The sequence below is a fragment of the Carcharodon carcharias genome, chromosome 20 (genome assembly GCF_017639515.1).
Source record: "Carcharodon carcharias isolate sCarCar2 chromosome 20, sCarCar2.pri, whole genome shotgun sequence".
Lineage (NCBI taxonomy): Eukaryota > Metazoa > Chordata > Chondrichthyes > Lamniformes > Lamnidae > Carcharodon > Carcharodon carcharias.
Window position 1 is genome coordinate 4,936,099 of NC_054486.1, and position 19,915 is coordinate 4,956,013.

Genomic DNA, 19,915 nt, shown 5'->3' on the forward strand with positions numbered 1-19,915 from the left:
CATAACTATTACAGCAATGAGATTTATGTTACTGAAGCACAAAATGCCATAGCTTCTGTATAATACCACTTGATTATTGACTGAGATGCAGGATTTGAACAGAGGAAAATCATCAAAAGAGACTGTTATATTGTGACCCAAGTTGCTATCTTGACATCATTCTCAGTGCTGGGTTTATAACATAAGAAATGCATTTTGCAATGGTGAGAAATGTTTAGCTTTATTCATGTATGAGACATAAATCCATGTGTTACATCACTAGGTCCTATAAACAGGTTTACATTCATTTCTCCTCTTCCCAGTGAAAACAGCTGAAGTCCATGTCTATGTCTTACTGTCAAATTACCAGTGAAGGGGTGTATATTCCTGCACTTTTGCCTGGCTTGTCTGTAATAATTTTATCTGGGTTTCCATGCAGAACACAAAGCACCAAGGAATTCTGTAAAAACAATAAGGTAGATTTTCTGGGGTAATCGCGATTTAAAAATAAGAGTGGGCCACCATCCTATTCAAATAATTGCTCCATGAATGTTTATTAAATTATACATTAATATAATGGAAAGGTAAATATATTGAACTTGAATTTCCTCCATATTTGCACCCATATGTAAATATTAATTATGAAGCCTAAAAGATTGCAGAATTTTAGGTTGTCCATGTAAGTTAAATAAGTTGATCCTCCTCGATCTTTCACAGTCATCCATCAAACCCTCCACACATGAAATTGCCCCCCGCCACCCCAAAACTACAGACTCTCATGTATGACCTCCTGTAATTGCACATACCCAAATGCTCTCTTCAAATTTTGATAGCAAATTGATTGTAATTTTGTATTGTTTTTATGTTGTCCTCATTGGCATAAAACACCTTAATTGAAAAGTCTCATGATCTTTTTTATTTGTTCTTGGGATATGGGCATCCCTGGCTGGGCCAGCATTTATTGCCCATTCCCAAAATTGCCCTTGAGAAGGTGGTGGTGAGCTGCTTTCTTCAGCTACTCCATCTGGTAAACTTATACCCATAGCGCTACAAGGGAGGGAATTCCACAATTTTGATCCAGTGACAGTGCAGGAATGGCAGCACAGTTCCAAGTCAGGGTGGTGTACGACTTCCAGGAGAATTTGTGGGCGGTGATGTTCCCAAGTGTCCTTCTAGATGGTAGAGGTCATGAGTTTGGACGGTGCTGTTGAAGGACCCCTGTCAAGTTGCTGCAGTGCATTTTTGTAGATGGTACACACTGCTGCCACTGTAACCAGTGGTGGAGTGTGTGAATGCTTAAGGTAGTTGATGGGGTACCAATCAAGCAGGAGGCTTTGTCCTGCATGGTGTTGAGCTTCTTGGAGCTGCACTTATCCAGCCAAGTGGGGAGTATGGTTGACAGGTTGTATGGAGTCAGGAGTTGCGTTCCCAGCTTCTGGTTTACTTTTGTAGCCGTAGTATTTATATGTGGCTGGTCCAGTTAAATTTCTGTAACCCCAGGGTCTTAATGGTGGGGAATTTGGCAATGGTAATGCCATTGAAGGTCAAAGGGAGATGGTTAGATTCCCTTTTGTTGGAGTTGATCATTGTCTGGCACTTGTATTTCATGAATGTTCTTTGCACTTCTCAGCCCAAGCCTGGATACTGACCGGGTCTTGCTGCATATGAACATGGACTGTTTCAGTATCTCAGGAGTTGCGAATGGTGCTGAACATTGTGCAGTCATCAGTGAGCATCCCCACTTCTGACCTTATGATGGAGGGAAGGTCATTGCAGTTTCTTAAACATGCTGTGTTTAACATGCGTGATGAGACTGAATAAGTTGAGATTTTGAATTTTATATTTAAAGTAGAGAAATTTATGGGCAGAATTTTTTGCTGAGTGGGTGAGCATGTGCCCGACCCACTCGAGTGTGAAATAGTGCGTGATGATGTCGGGCAAGTGTTCCGATGTCATCGCACACTCAGGCAAAATTTTGGTCGGTGGTTGGGTGCTAAACTCGGAAGTGCACCCGCCAACAATTAAGAGGGCATTAATGGTGCCATTAACGGAGGTTTTGTGTTGCCCGTCCAACATTATGGTTGGCGGGCAGCTGAATTGGCCAGGCGGCCTTTGCATTTTTCAGAAAACCTCATCCATGGGCGTGATGAGGTTTCCGTGATAAATTAAAATAAAAATAGACTTCTGCGCACAACTTTTCTGTTACCTACATTTTCAGGTGACTGATTATGAAGCTTGGATACTTTTTTTTCCGGTTTCTGCGATCTTTATTTTAAGCTGTTCACGTCTTCAGCGCCTTGAGGCAGCTCTCTGCCTTCAGGGAGCTTTCTGTGAGTGCTCACCCATGCCCGCGCTGTCTTTAGCGTTCGACCTCCTCCTCCCGCCCTCACCCGTCTCACGCTGGCTGATCGTTAATTGGCCAGCCAGTGTGAAATCGCGGTCCATTCCCCGGCCGATCCCGGACCTGCTGATCGCACGTGCCTGCCAAACTAATAATCCTGCCCTCTGAGTACAGTACTTCCCTTGGGTTCCAATCATTTGATTCATGCCGATTGATTTGTGATCTCCATTTCACATCCAAGTGTATTCTAATGAAATTCACAGGAAATTTAAACACATCTTGATTTCAGCATTTTTGGGTGGCCCCACTGAGGGAACTTCTGGTCCTGGGTGGAACTTAGGACTCGATATCACAGATGGAAAATATGATTTCAGGAGTTAAGGCCAAATTCGAACTTAAAAATCTATTGTCACGCTGATTTTGAATAGAAACAAACACACTCGTGAAATGTGGTATTTTACCAGAGGGTAAAACCATCAAACAGTGGCTGCTTCAAAACCTTTACCAACTGAAGGAGGTTGTCTCACTCACATTGTTGCAAGTTCCTGCCAAATACTGTTTAATTACAGCTGCTGCAAAAGGGAACTTAAATATTTAAGAAGCTCGTAACTAGTTTTAAGATTTTGCATATCTTTCTACCCTCGTTCTTTCATTATCGGCTGCAGCTACACATGAGGGGCTTCACTGACATGAAGTTGTCGATCAGGTAAAGAAGGCCATACAAAGTGCACTATTGTCAATAGTTCTTAACGATGCATCCTCACAGCTAAATTCGATTTTTGGACAGCATGACTAATATTTATCGATCAAGATGCTAAATAAGCTGCCGGCTAAGGAGGAGACACAGCCACACTCTCGGCTAGGGAGAGAGGGGGAGCAATGCCCAACCCCAGCCCCATAGCTGAGTGATCAAACAGTAGCTTTAACATTCCTCATTCCTCATTATGAACTTGAGGATCGTGCTATTTCATGGCTCCGGCTGAACCATCTGGTCTAAAAGCTTTCAGTTCACGTTGCCTGACATTTGGCCTGCCTGATCCAACAGTGGTGCTGAGCCTGGTGCTGTAATCTGGTGCTGTCAGCTCACTGATTTGAAGCAAAGTACCAGGCTCACGGTTACAATGCAATGCTGAGGGAGTACTGCATTGTTGGAGATGCTATTCTCCTTCAGGCGAGATGTTAAATCAATGTCCATGCTGCCTGTTCCCCCTTTCTCCGCACATCATTGATGCTCTAAATCCCATTCCGCTGTTTTTGTCCCAGGCTTGAGTTCCTCCTTGGATAAGCCCATTGTAACCTTCTTTGCCTCTCTTGCATTCTACCTAGGGCTGATTGAGATGTTGGCTACTACCTCCTTTATGAGCAGCAATTCCATCATCCTCTCTCACCAACCTTCTGGCACAGCCCCAGCACACCTACCAGTTGCTCATATTGCCAGTCATCTTTGCATGCCACTCACCCCACCCACTACTGCCCTTGGAATTCTGCCTGTGGGTCAATCACGTCCAGCTACATTTCTCCCCAGGGTATCTGCTCACTAACAAAGAAGACCCTTACCATCCACCGTTTTATTCTGGGAGATTGCATTAATATTCTGCTTTTGACAGAAACATGGCTCAAGGGCAGCAACACTTTGCCCTTTACTGAAGTTTTCCTGTCTAGATAAAGTTTTCACCACCTGACCTGCCCAAAGTATCTCTGTGAAACACCATATAATATTTTTTTCTACGCCAAAGATGTAATTTAAATGTAAGTTGTTCCACTGATTGAAGTGGATATTAAAAATTCCATGGTAATATTGGAAGAAGAGTTCTTTTTAGTGTCTTTCTTTAATTCATCCCTCAACCAATCCTACAACAAACAGATTATCTAATCATTTGTTTCATTGCTATTTGCGGGCACTTGCTGTGTGCAAGATAGTAGCTGCATTTCCCTACATGACAACAATGAAATTTATTTAATACACACTGGAAAGTTCTGAAAGATGTGAGAAATTGCTACCCAAACGCAAATTTGTTCCTTTACCCTGTTATCAAACCAGCACCTGCAGTTAGAGCCAACTTAAATCAAATTTGTAACTTCAAGAGTTATTATTAGAAGTAGTTTACTGGGATTATTTGAATCCTTTACAAAGTTAGCAAAGGGCTTACTGGATGGTTAATTCCTTTCCGTCATCGGAAGCTTAAACATTTCATCATCAGTTGGAGAGTGAGTAGAACCTGTGCCTGTATTTAGTGTAACTATTCAGTTCCACTTCACCTGATTAAATTACAATGCAAGTGAGGAATGTAGCTTTTCCATCATCACTTCAAAACTGGTACTTCTACTAGCATTGTAATTGTGTCAAATAGGGTTTCAGACAATAAAGTCCCGCCATTCATAGGGGGGTAACGTTCTTGGAAAACCTCACAAATGGTGAATTCGCAAGCAGCGAATATATTTCATGGTGGAAGTCAGTTAGATCGGCTCCAACCATCCAAACATTTGATATGTGTAGAGAATAAAAGACAATAATAACAGTGGGTGGAATATTCCGGGGGTGGAGGGTGCGGGGGGGGGGGGGGGGGGGGGGGCGGAGGTTTGGGGGGTGGGGTTGGGGGGGGTGTGGCCGGACAGCACACCCCCACCACCCCCCCTCACCCCTGCAAATCACGTTGACGCGGAGCATGTGACCCACCCTGCAGCCATACAGTGCCGTGAGGCGGGCTAACATGGGCCAGGTGGGACTCCCACCTTTCATTGGAACAATGTTCCCACCCTCTGGAGCTGCCAGCCAATCCAATTAGTTGGCAGCTCCATCAGTCCCAGTAGCGCCAGGAAGGCATCAGTGGCCGCTGCCGGGACTGCAGGAGGAAAACATAACCAAGGCGCATAGATCCTTAGAGCAGTTAAGTCAGGGGTCTTGAGCCAGTTTGGGTAGGTTAGATAGAGGGGTGGCAGGGGGCAGGGAGTGGGGGGCAAGCGGGGGGGGGGGTGGCGGCGGGGTGTGGGTGGGGGTGGGGGTGGAGGGGTGAGGGTGGAGTGGATGGTGCTGCAGGGCGTGGGTTTAAGGGAGGGGGTGGGTAGGATGGAAGTGGGTGTTTGACCTAAGGGGGGCTGCCCCGCAATCAGCCAGGGACAGCCCCTGAGGAGCAAGCTCCACGCCCTCCCTCCCAGCCCTATAAACATTAAAGTTTCAAAACAGACTTCTGCTTCTGTCCTGCTGCCCATGCCAAATGTTTTATGGTGCGGGCCGTGAGTTATCAGAGTTAACTGGCTTGGTAACAAGCATAATTGACTCTTAATTATTCATTTAAATATGGCTGGTGGGCTGCTGATTTCAGGGCCCGTCCCTGTATTATGGGGGTGGACAGGAAGGTGGTGGGATGGATGACTAACTCATTTTACATACCCTCCCCCAGGGGAAACATTCCCACCAGGGGCCACATAAAATTCAGATGAATGGTTTTCATAAACACCAGAATGTTCTGCTGTTTAACAAAATAAGAAATATTAGTCAGACTTACTCTTATTATAAACTTCACTAGCTTGGAGGTAAAGTTGGTGGAGGTTTAGGTAGCACCAGCTCTACCTCCTTCGCTACTTTCTATGTGCTGGTACATTTAAAGTGCATTAAGACATTAAGTGCATAATGTCCACAATGGGACATTAACTAGGATCTTTTTTGATGCTGATGCTCTACCCACACATTAAGTAACTTCTCCATATGCTCCAAGTGTGGATCTCTTCTCCTTACAAGTGTTAACCTGGTAGCATGACTACCAGAAACACCGATACTGGCCTTTATTTTATCTTCAGACTGCCTAATGCACCTAATTGTAGATTAATTAACACTGCATTCCCTGGCCAACATGGTAGCACTAGCACTGCTTTTCAGTCTATCTAATATTGCCACTTTTCTAGCAAGCATCATCACTTTTCTAGGATGTTTACTATTTGGTTCAGATAAACTCCATGTTCAACAATGGGAACTTGAAGATTGCCCAGATACTATACTGTAGACAGAAATGAGATTGTAACAAGTATGGACAACCATGTAAAAAAACTCCAGTAAGCAATATGGCAGAAATCGCAAGCACAATACGCACCTTCTTGTCTAGGAAATACATCATGGACACCTTCCACACCGTGTTTGTTAATATTCATTTAGATGCTTTTTTTAAATTTTGCGACAGTTTCTCCAATTTTTCTTCTAGATTTTTTTTCTTGAAACCATGGATAAGTAAACATTGGTTCTGCAATCAGCAAAATAGTGTACATAGGCCAGGATTTTACATTGGTCGGGTGGGCTCACAAGGAGTGGGCAGGGATGATCGCAGGGCCGACTGCTGCCTGTTATTGGCTCTGCTCTGCAATTTCATGCGGGCAGGCCAATTAAGGCCCGCCTAGCGTGGATCACAAACGGTAGCACTGAGCGCTACCTGTGCGGGCGGTGGGGGGAGGAGGGAGAGTCGGGTCTAGCACGCAGTTCACGCATGCAGGTGAAAGAGAGCTTCAATCTATCTGAGGCACAGTGTTTCCTCAGGGGGATTGAAGTGTTTTTCAAAACAATAGATGAAAACAGTAAAACTTTAATCAAACATGTCCCCCCCACGTGAATGTGTCACATGAGATGGGACATGTTATTATTTTTCAAAGAAACGTTTTATTTAATTTGTGGAAAGCTTTAGGAAACCTCTTCCCGCTCGTGGATGAGGTTTCCTAAAAAACCGTAAAGGCCGCCTGGTCTTTTCACCTGCCCACCAACCATTAGCTTGGATAGGCAGCGTGAAATTAAGGTTAATGGTCTTAATAGGCCTTTCAATTATCGGCAGGTGTGCTCCGGAGTCAGCTGCACGCCCGCCAAACGAAATATCACGCGACTATGCGATGATGTCGGGCACACGCCTGCACACCAAATGGAAAATTCTGCCCATAATGTTTTGCGCAGATTAGCGTATTTGTGAATGGTGAAGACACAAGTGGCGGAACTTTACTGTGCGCACTCGTAACTTGAGTCCCTTGCCCTGCACAGAGAAAAGATGGGATGGCTGAACTGATTCAAAATTATACAGAGGCAAAGAAATGTGTTCAAATATGACAGCAAATTGGAGGATTTTCACACTTTGCAATTTTCTTTTTCTTTTTCAACTGAAATGAAAAATATTTGGTGTTGCTTCTTGAGTCAAAGGCAAGTTGCAGGACCTTCAATTAATTGGGATAAAGTGACAAAAATGAAATAAGGTCAGCCAGCAGCCACTTGCCCCTAACTCCCGATTCGCTGCTGCTTCATGTGACCAAATAACCTGCTGAAACCACAAGGAGATTCACACGTGAACCAAAGCCACTTTGGGGGCTAAAACAAGGACGTGGTGATACTCCAACAAAGCAAGAGTGGAGCAGTAGAGAAGAAAACTGACAAGAAAAAAATTGAAAATAAAGTGACACCAGTTCTTCACAAGATTTTGGGGGCTTGAGTTTTGTAAGTACTATGGTTAACATTAGGGATTGTTTAGGGGTAACATGTTCAGCAAGACAACAATGGCTTGCAAGCCTAATTACTCATATGAAACTCCATTTATTTATTTTTACTCAGTAATTGTTGCTCTTAAATGAGTCACACAGGCCAGTTCCGAAAAAAATTGTGAAACTTGACTTCACCAAAATTATAATAAACTAAATGGGGATGAGGTGCCTGCAGAGATGGGGAAGAGTTATTTAGGGGAGGCAATCATGCAATCAATTGTATGTTCAATAACAATTGTTTGTAAAGGCAGATTTGTTACAAATGACTCCATTGATTCATGTTATAGCAGCCAAAAAAAAAATTGGCATAAAGCTGGTGATTGAATGGGCATGATACTTTGCTAACTCTTCGTTAGAAAATTTAACATGGTGACATGGGACCAACTTCCACTTCTACACTCACAACAGGTAAACATGAGGAAGTCCAATGTCTTCTCTTCTGGCATGCTTCATGAATTCCATTCCAACATCACTGATTTGAATCTGCTCCACAGCCATTGTTTCAGGCTGAAGCAGACTGGTTGCAACCTCAGTGCCTATTCAATCCAAAAGCGAGTTCTTACTCCAAGATCCTCTCCATCATCTATGTGCAGTCACCTCTGTGGCATCGCCCACCTCTGCCTCTATTGCAACTGATCTGCTCACTCATACCTTTGTCATTTTCTGACTCAACTATTCCAATGCTCACCGAGCTAATTTCCCATACACTAACTTCTCAGCTTTAAACCCATCCAAAACTCCACAGCCCATTTCCCAACCTGCACCAAGTTCTACTCAGCTCAAGTATAAACTTCTCATTCTTGTTTTCAACTCCCTTCATGGTTGTGCCTATTTCTGTAGCCTCCTCCAGCTTCTTATCTGAAAGCTAAATTCCCCTGACTCTGGTTTCTTGTGCATCTTGTCTCCCTTCAGCTGCTGTTCTTCAGTCACCTAGATTCCATGCCCTGGAATTCACATCCGACACCCCTTGCATTTCAATCTTCGTCTCCTCCTTTTAAGACCCTTAAAACTATCCTCTTGGATAAAGCTTCTGGTCACCCCTTACATCTCCTTCTGTGATTCAGCGTCATTTTTTTATTAAGCCTCCCAACTTAAGCAGCTCAGAATATTTTTCTCCGTTGAGGATACTGTCAAAATGCATGTTATAAATAATAGATATATTGGTGCTTATGTCTAAGTAAACACATGCAATGAATTAATCAACTCCAAAGGAAGTTTAATATAAGTCAGGCCACAATTAATTGCAGTTGTGAGTAAGCAAGTTCCTAAACTGACCTTAAAAAACAGCATATATCTTGTTTCAAAATGTTGATTCAAAGCTGTCAATTATATCTTAACTTAATTTTAGGTAGCTAACTTAAGGATAATGAAGAAGGGTTATAGGGTATATTTTTATCCTATGAGCGAGTGAACCTGAAGGCTCATTCTTAACAAAGTCATCTGTAAGTTATGGTGAGCTTTACAAGAGCTATAATCCCATAGACCTTCATTATATATTTAGTTCATATCACTCTTTAGATAATTGTAAATTTTAGATTTTGATATTAATTTTAAATATGAAATATGTTGACTTATGAACTACAGACTAGCTTTGTGTGTTTTTCCTTCATGGTGCCCTTTTATTCTCATTAAAGATGTTATTTTCATGAACTTTGGGATTATGAAGGATGGTATCAATATGTGTAGTACAAACAGCTTCTCTTTATTCCTTACTTGAAACATCAGGGTTCCAAAGCAGCTGGGCTAGTAGCTTAAAGGAAAAAAAAACAGGTAGGAGATGTTTTAAAAGCTTCTCATGGGGAATCTGAAGGAAGAATGAATTTACATTGAAAATCTTTTGCTCTTCTATAGAATCACACAATCAACAGTAACTATTGTTTTCTAACATGCAAGTCATCAGTTGCTACTGGCTATCACTAAAATTTTGGCCTCTGTAATACTATCTCTAAACTGGGGAACCAGCCAGTGAAGGTGTCATACATACAAATTAGGAGCAGGAGTAGGCCACTCAGCCCCTTGAGCCTGCTCCGCCATTCGATAAGATCATGGCTGGTCTGATTGTGACCTTAACCCCACATTCCGGACCACCACTGATAGCCTTTCACCCCCTTGTTCATCAAAAATCTATCTAGCTCTGCCTTAAAAATATTCAAAGACTCTGCTTCAACCACCTTTTGAGAAAGAGAGTTCCAATGATAAATAACCCTCTGAGAGAAAAAATTTCTCCTTATCTCTGTCTTAAATGAGCGACCCCTTATTTTTATAACAGTGACCCTAGTTCTAGATTCCACAAGAGGAAACATCCTCTTCACATCCACCCTGTCAAGACCCCTCAGGGTCTTAAAGGTTTCAAATAAGTCATCTCTTACTGTTCTAAATTCCAGTGGATACAAGCCTAACCTGTCCAGCTTTTTCTCATAAGACAACCCGCCCATTCTTGGTATTATTTGTACTGTGCACAATGCTCCAGATGTGGTGTCTCACAAACGCCCTGTACAACTGAAGCATAACCTCCCTACTTTTGTAATCAATTCTCCTCAGAATAAATGATAACATCCTAATAGCTTTCCTAACCACCTGGTGGACCTGCTTTCTAACCTTTTGTGATTCATGAACTAGGACACCCAGATCCCTCTGAATCTCAGAGTTCTGCAATCTCTCACCTTTTAGATAATAAGCTTCTTTTTCATGCATCCTGCCAAAAAGAACGAGTTCACATTTGCCCACATTATAGTCCATTTGCCAGAGATCTTTGCCCACGCACTTAACCTGTCTATGTCACTTTGTAGCCTCCTTATGTCCTCTTCACAATTTACTTTTCCATCTATCGTTGTGTCATCAACAAATTTAACAACCATTCCTTCGGTCCCTTCATCCAAGTCATTAATATAAATTTTAAAAATTTGAGGTCCCAGCATTGATTCTTGTGGCACACCACCATCATATCCTGTCAACCAGAAAAAGACCCATGTATGCCAACTATCTGCTTCCTGTTAGCCAGCCAATCTCCTATCCATGGTCTCTTAAACCATGAGCTTTTACTTTCTGCAATAACCTTTGATGTGGTGCTTTGTCAAATGCCATCTGGAAATCTAAGTACAGTACATCCACTGATTCCTTTTTATCCACAGCACATGTGACTCCTTCAAAGAACTCCAATAAATTGGTTAAACATGATTTCCCTTTTACAAAACCATGTTGACTCTGCCTGATTGCCATGAATTTTGTTAAGTGCCCTGCCATAACATCTTTTATAATAGCTTCTAACACTTTCTTCATGACATTTTTCCCTATGTCATTTCAACCATTGCAGTAGTGTTCTGCTCAATGCAGCCAAAGAGTTGAAGCTGTGCTTGTGAGCTCATGCTTGAGTGCAGGCTCAAAATCTAGGGAAATGGGGTCTCAGGATACAAGATTGAAACCCTGTGAGGTGGGCTGTCATTGAGGCTGAACAATTTGGAACAACCTTTGGAGAGAATTCCAAGGGGGATCTTTGAAGGTGAAGACTAGAATCCCTCATGACAGAGATAGAGTTTCAGTGAGATTGGTTGGTTCATGGTGTTATAGACATCTGGGTGAGTTGTTGAGAAACCCATAGATTCTGAATTGGTTGCATCTGCCATTTATTATGCAGTGTGGTGCGTTTGGCCACAGTTGCCTGTTAATTCACAGCTACCTCATAATAGCCTGAAATGTTACGAGTATAAGACAGGTATTATAAATTGTTAAAAACAAAAAACTGCGGATGCTGGAAATCCAAAACAAAAACAGAATTACCTGGAAAAACTCAGCAAGTCTGGCAGCATCAGCGGAGAAGAAAAGAGTTGATGTTTCGAGTACTCATGACCCTTCAACAGAACTGGGTGAATCCAAGGAGAGGGGTAAAATATAAGCTGGAAATATACCAGCTTATATTTCACCCATCTCCTTGGATTCAGCCAGTTCTGTTGAAGGGTCATGAGGACTCGAAACATCAACTCTTTTCTTCTCCGCCGATGCTGCCAGACTTGCTGAGTTTTTCCAGGTAATTCTGTTTTTATTATAAATTGTTATATATTTCTGGCCTTGTAAAGTAAAGTTTATTTTTGTTTGCTCAAAACCTGTGGAATTTTGTGATTTTATTCTCTTAACAAGTGTCTTAAATCTCAAACTTGGTCTACTTAAAACATTATTGGTCCCTAGCTGGATCCTCCCAAAAAGTTGGGAGTCTGGTCTAGAATCGTAACAATTGTTAAACAGCTGCATCAAATGGGAAAAGTGTTGCCAAAGTTAGAGTGAAAGCATTGTCAACAATGATACAAAGAGGAAATTAACCAACACCCCTTATTTTCCATAAAACTGTTAAATTCAGCAGCAATTCTTTTCACCAGCCATAACCACTACAGCATTTCCAGTTTCAGATTATTGCTCAGATCTTCACTGGCAGAGATTTATTCCCCAAGGTTTGCTGTTCCTTTCCAACATTTTAGCCAACTGATGATGACTTTCCCTTCCTTTCATCCTACCATAGTTCATCTGCTGCTCCCCCTTAATAAGCTGTCCTTTCTAAGTACTCTAGTTACTTGCTCCACCTCCTGCTGTATCACATCATAACAACTGCCAATATATATTATGCAGCACATTTCCAATGAAGCATAGGTACCAACAAAATTTTCTACAAGTTGGTCATACCACACATACCATACCATACCATACATACCACACATCTGAAAGACCCTCATTTGCTAGATTCAACCTATCTGGCAACATATTATACACAATCCCCAACAAAATCCTAAGCGAATTCTAGCCCATTGATCCAAACTGTTTTGTGAAACTGTACACTTCTCCAAATCGTCTCAGCCCTTCCATGTGTTTTGCATCTGCTATGCAGTCAGTTCCACCCTATGCCATTTCCATCAGGTCTCATTTCCTATGTTACTAGTTTTCTCAAATGCCTTATTTTCTGGCTGCTTCATCATCCTGTTCATCTGTAATCAATGCTCTCTCTTCTCAGCTTAGCTGCTTCAAATATCTCCCAGAATTTTACTTTTCCAATCAGTAACTCTGCCACCTCCTTAGGATTCTACTTTTGACAGATGCCCACACTTGATTATAAGCACTATAACAGTTTCTGTTGACTCTTTTACCAGCATTGCAAGTCACACATTGAAGTGCTCAACCAATAATAAGGTGAGCAGCTACACAGCTCAGTTTTTTCCCACCTAGTGCACTCTAATGTTTAGCATTCTATAAATTCCTAGCAATAGTATTTAACATTCAATTCAGCATTTGCTCCATATTTTCACCTCCCGAGAATGCCACTTTGCCTGATAGTACTCTTATCTTTGTCATGTGATTAAAGAATATTATATGCCAGCAATGCCTCATCACAAAAAATTGACAGTGTACCAGACTGTACCACTACATTTTTAACAAGAGGACATTATAAGTACATTTTTGATGACAGGGGTTATACTGCAGAGCATGAGTCTATTCTAGTTTTTCTGAATGAGAGAGATATATATAATATATATATATAGCTGGTTTTCCAAAGCTGATGCATGTGGGTACACATGCTTTGGTTTTAATACTTTTGCTCTCTCTTTGTACAATTTCCTTATTTTTTTCTCTTCCAGAGTTTGAGGTGCTCCCAAAAATACTGTGACTAATTCTGAAAGTATTGCAAATTGCAGAGAAGCTGAAATTACTGTGAGCTATAGAAAATGTATTGGGAAGTAATATGTTGCAGATTGTCAATATAATTAAAAGCCTTGCATATTATACATCACACATTAACTCTGTGAGGTGGCACATTAAATCTGTAACAGAGAAAAAAAATTAAATGTGACACTTTTCTCATTAGCTCAAATAAGCTTACTGAGATTTATTTAAAATAAAGATCAGCAAAGGCCCTACAGAAAAGCATCTACTTGAAAGGCTGCAATTTCAACCAATCGTTCCATTTTAAATGGCTCCACCTATCATAACTATCATTTAGGATAACAAATCCATGAAAAATTAATAATTCTCCTTAAAACATGATAGTTATTCATATATTAACCCATTTCAATGCTAGTGTTTCTCTCCAAATGCTTACTTGTGTAGTGAATTTGTTCTTCTTTAGCTGCCATTCAGTTTTGGCCCTTAGCCATTTCCCTCATTTTTTTTTTTATCTTTCAGTTGGGCCTACTTCTGCATGTGTAATCACAGCCACCTTTGGGTACCTTCCACTTATCCCCAATTGAGATAAGTTAAAATATTTACCTTCTTATTTCTTTCCTAGCTTCTTGTATTATGCTTTTTTATGTTTTCATATAAATTTCCCATGTTTCTCTCCTACTATTGAAAGCTATCTCATTCACAATTTTTACCACCTTCAATAACTGTACTTTCCAACTCTGATTCTCTGAAGCGGTGAATGTTGGATGGGAGATGAACTAGTTCACTCTATGTTCAATGTTGTTGCAACCATTCATTGGATTGTGTATCTCTAATTTTCCTAAGGCTAACAATTTATTTAAATCTATATTGTAGTTTCTACCATAAAGGGTTTTCTAATCATCATTTGGTAGTACAGAACATGAGTATTGCTGAAAAAAGAGAAATGTCTAAGCTTTTTGTCTTGCACTCACCTGGACACTTCACAAGAATATCAATATTAGGGGAAAACAACAATTTATACTGTATGTGAAGAGTGTGCTGATTGGTTGGCAAGTGGCATGGCCATGGAGAATACACCAGTGAAGGTGACTGACAGTCAACTGCCAACATTGTCCAGGCAGCTTGGCAGTTGACTGTCAGTCCCGTCACTAGTGTATTCTCCATGGCAACACCACTTGCCAACCAATCTGCATTCTCTTCACATACAGTATAAATTGTTGTTTTCCCCTTATATTGGTATTCTTGTGAAGTGTCCAGATGAGTGCAAGACAAAAAGCTTAAACATGTCTCTTTTCTCAGCAATACTAAAGGGGTTTATACCATACTCTATACCATACATAATAAGCAGGAAAAGTAGCTTCAGAAAATCAATGTCTCCATCTCCATTAACTGTAACTTTTGCTACAAATCAAAAGTACAATCCAACTGTTTGTAAGCTCCTAGAGTATCATCACAGTGCCACTGCACCATCTTCCCCACAGACTCAAAAAAACATGTATTAAAATAGAGGCAGTATTGTGTCAACTGCAAACATTTATTTTCATAAAAGATAAAGCTAACAGTGTTGACAAAAATAAACATGGGCTCATTCACTGTTACCTAGCAGAGATGAAGTGCTAAAGAAAAAGTTTTACTTGATATATTTTTCACATGGAATAATTATCCCAAATAATAATCATAGGATAATAAGCAATTAATGAAGTCTTATCAGAAATGTAAACATTCCAAACACTGTTGCTCATTTGAATTCCCTTCCAGATTTAATTTAAATATGATTAATTTCTGTGACATTAAAACACTTTAGAGCATCAAGCTCAATGTGTTTTGGCCATCAGGATAACTGCAACTTAGTTATTCAAACAATGACATATAAATTATACCCAGTTACTGGACACTTAGTATAAATCAAGTACAATGTTTTAAACTTGCCATAGAAACTTTCAGAAATGACATGGACAACTTTTGTAAGAACTCAATTCTCCAAAGCTCAATAGATTAAAACAGAAAGATATTGCGCTATAATAGTATTGGAACCAAAATTCTATTCCATATGCCGGTGAGTTTCGGTTGCAACTAAATTCTTCCAGAGGAGCATATTCTTATGAAGAGGGTATTTTCCTCTGAAGACCCAAGCAAATGGCTCTTCAGAAAGGGGGAGGAATTTAAGAAAGAGTGCTACTTCTGGATTATCCTTATGCATTACTTCCTATTTGGTTTAGAATGGAATTGGTGAAAGTTTAGGAAGACATAGTCTGCAGTTCCTATCTGCTAGGATGATGAAGTGCCTTTGCGTATTTTATTATGTTAAAGAAACCATGTTAAAGCTTAAGTTGTTGACATGTAGTGTGCTGAAACAATGAACAAATGCGCAGAAAAAATGCACCCCTTCCCTGTCCAGAAAACTGACCTCAGTGGATGCTTTCTGGACTGGTTTGTGCCAGAATAGCTTCAATATAAATTGACAATGAGAGCAACAGTGTAACCTGGCCCATAAAAAGCACAAGTTGCCACTTTCTGATTTTTTAATGCATGCAAGTTGATACAAATGGACTTAATTTACTAATATTCCTCTCAATGTGGCAGTGTAAATGGTTTGTTTGCATTTACTCAGCAGTAGTGGAAGCATTTACAATATAACTGATAAGAAATAAATGGGCATAAAGTTAATCATTTCAGATTTTCCAATATTGCAATGTCTGAATGGACAAATTTAATTTGTTTGTGTAGTAAATGCAATTTTTGTGCAAATACGTAGTCTTAACTATGCACATGTTCTTAATTAATCACACTCTAACTAAATGTTAATAAATCACATTAAAAGCTTAGGCTGTGAGATCTCACACTTTATTCACAAATCAAGGAGAATGTGAATGCATAATTTTTAGTAAATACAGATCCAGGGTATTGTTTTACTGTTTGAATGCAAAGGCATGGTGCTAGAAAAAGGGAACAAATTGTTAATTAAACATGAGGTAATTGTTAGTTTTAACCAACTCTATGTCCTCTATTCTTCAGTGATGTCTGCACATTCTTGCATAAGTAATTAGCAGACACTAGAGTGTACAGTCCCCAAATTAGCACATGTAATGTTGCTTTTGAAACTGATATTGGCTTTTTATAATATGTAATTCTGTTGAGGAATTGGTGGTTGCTTGGTGGCCAAGCAATCAAGTAGTTCAGTAAAATAACCAAACATATGACTTGATCAAAATGAAACTAACCATAGGAAAACTAAATGTCCAGTTGATTATTTCCTGTCCTTCATTTTCATACCTTTATACATTCACCTAACAACACACTAGTATATAAATTGCATACTATGCCTTCAGCAGATATTTCAATTACTTCTTAATGATAATTGTTCACCCTGCTTTAGGTACTTAAATGTACATGAGTGAATGTATAATATTTCATGTTAATGAAGTTAACATTGTGTGGTTTTGAAATATACCTTATTTTATTGCATCAAGAAAGACCATTTTGATAATCATGTTTTAACATATTTTTACAATGTGGAAAATTATTTGTTGCCATCAAAAATCAAAATGCAAATCTGGAACTGGTTAATATTAGAGGAAAATGAGTGCTTCCAAATTATTTTACTTCAGAATGCATTAGATAGCACATAGCTAAAGTTAGCAATGGTTTCTTTCTAGTGTACAGAAAATACGTAATTTTATTTTATAAACATAATAAAAACAGCTTTTTATTGTCATTTAAATAAAAACAATTCAAATTATATTTACTACTTCAGTTTTGGTAATACATGGAGAGCACTCTGGAGCAGATAAACACATTTAAAAATAAACAAGAATGTTAAATAAGAAAATATGTAATTTTATTTTATTAGCATATTTAAAACAGCTTTTTATTGTCATTTAAATAAAACAATTCAAATTATATTTACTATTGCAGTTTTGGTCATACATAGAGAGCATTCTGGAGCTAATAAACACGCTTAAAAATAAACAAGAATATTAAATAAGAAAATGTCAAATTATCTGGTAATTATCTTACATGTGTATCACTACCTATTTACTAATTTCGCTTTATGTTTTAACCTTAAAACTACTAAATCTTTTAAATCAAGAAACATGACAAGCATATTGGTGGATATCTTAAATTTGCTGGAGGAATAGGCAGTGTTGTGTGTTCTGTGTGTTATTTCAAGCATTTCTTGCCCCAACTAAAAGATCATGCCCTGATATTTCCATTTACTACACATAAAGTCAGCCATGTGGCCAATCTGAGTGAGACTACCCAATCAGATGCAATTGGTACCAAATTACAGGCAGTTTTTTTTTGCTGTAGACTCATATCCAATGAAAACTGGGTTAATGCAGCACAAAGTTGTTTCAGTTACAGCCCTTAAAAAGCATCAAATTGTGGGGATGATTCATCCCATCTTACTGGGCTTTATTAGACCCAGAATACAGAGGTGAAAGAGGTAAACTATTCTAAATCATCCCAACACTCAGTGCACAGTATAAGAGTTTCTAAATTACATCAAATTTAAAAGTATTATTTAATTTTATCAAGGAAACTTTTGTTTTTAAATAGCCACCATGGGATCGTCTTTTATTTTCAATTTTGGCTTGATGATGCAGTTAGATCGAGCTTTCAAACATTTGATTAAATCATTTCCAAATGGTAAGGCCCATCGTATTATGTTGGTCAAATTTAACTTTGTTACCTCAAAGTGACTTAAGGAAATAAAAGACAAGTGGATTCAACTTCTACAATAAACAAGCATCATATACTATGTGTCATACAAAATGGACCTTATGTTTATCCAGCTACTTGTTAGCAACGTGGCAAATAATGAGGTTCTGATATCAGTTTGTTATTGTTTTATTTCCTTAACTGTGTTAACGCCAACGTCTGATCGTAAATGTATGTGATGCTCTGTTTATTCTTCAAGAGAAATCTTCATAGCTTAAAAATTTATTTTGGTATTCAAAAAACAGTGAAGATTGAAAACACTGATATTTATCGATTGTAAAATTTGCACACGTTGTAGATTGTACGAAAGGTTGGGTTTGCTTATTTAAATTAAAACATTAAGGATGTCTTCGTCTTGCCATTCTTATTTCAAACGCGCGCAGATATTGTTTGGTTTTTCAAAGCTAACTCTGCAATGTTCACAAACGCACAAAATAAATAAATGCGCTTGCATGTTTATGTTTGAAGAATCAGATTAAAAATATCCTTTGAAAGCATTGCTTACTGGTCGAGTGTGATGAATGAAAATGTTTTCAGCCAGTGTGACATATTTTATAATTTATTGGGTGTGTTGTATGAAAGGGAAAGTTAACGGTTAGAGTTCTGGAAAGCGTCCATCATGTCAAGCCAAGTGAAAGACCCAAAATGTATACTCGTTCATTCATTTAGAGCTATGATGTGCAAGTTAATTTCAAAGCAAACATCGAAAACTGCGTTACAATCAGCAAAATTATAAATCTAACCGCTGCTGAATGAAACGTTCTCGAGTATTAGTATGCTGATGTTTCTATGTGAAAAGATTACATGGATTGATACGTTTATTTATGTTAGCCTAGATACACTAAAATGATAAAGATCTCATTTTAGCTTCAGCCGAATCTTTGTTTAGTTTTAATAACAACGGAGAAATGATAAGGAATTATTATCTCGCTAGCGTGACACGTAATTTTAAAAATACGCGATCAAAGAGCACACTGTGACATAATTTATACCAAAAAGCTTCATTATATCTGTAAGCTTGTGTTTTTAACGTATCGGAGAAAAATATAAATGATCCCCATCACTTTACAGAAAGCAGAATGATGCAAAGGGTAACGGTAACATCTAGGTGAAATCTAAAGTCTGTACAACATGCACGCGTTAAACGAAAGTACCAACAAAAAGTGACTGTGTGTGGTACTGATTACTCTCATTTCAGCAGAAGCCATGGTACCTCGAAAGAGAATTAAATCATTACAATCATCGATAGTAAATGTAATATTTATAAGATTATCACGTTATTTAATCTTTATACAATATTCAGTGACTTATCAGTTACATTGATTTATATTGCTACATTTCACTTGTTTTAAATGAAGCAGCAAAAACAATCTGGATATACTGATGAAACGTATAAACAATGCAAGATTCATTTCAGCAAATTTAAATCGTGATGCGTTGCATATTTTATCAAGAAATTTGCTGTTCTATTAAATCCCAAATAAAGTACAGTTAATGCAAAATGTGTTAGTTCAACTGTTACACAAAGCTGTAACCAGGCTTTGAAGATAACTCGATTACGGCTACAGAGTTTGAAATAGATTATCATAAAAGATCTGAAATACGTAATAAATAAAACTGAAAAATAAAACAAATATCTATTACTTCCTGAGGGGGGAAAAAACACGTGCAAAAATGGCATGGATCTATATATTTATGGTGTAAACGCATACAATGGACGATTTC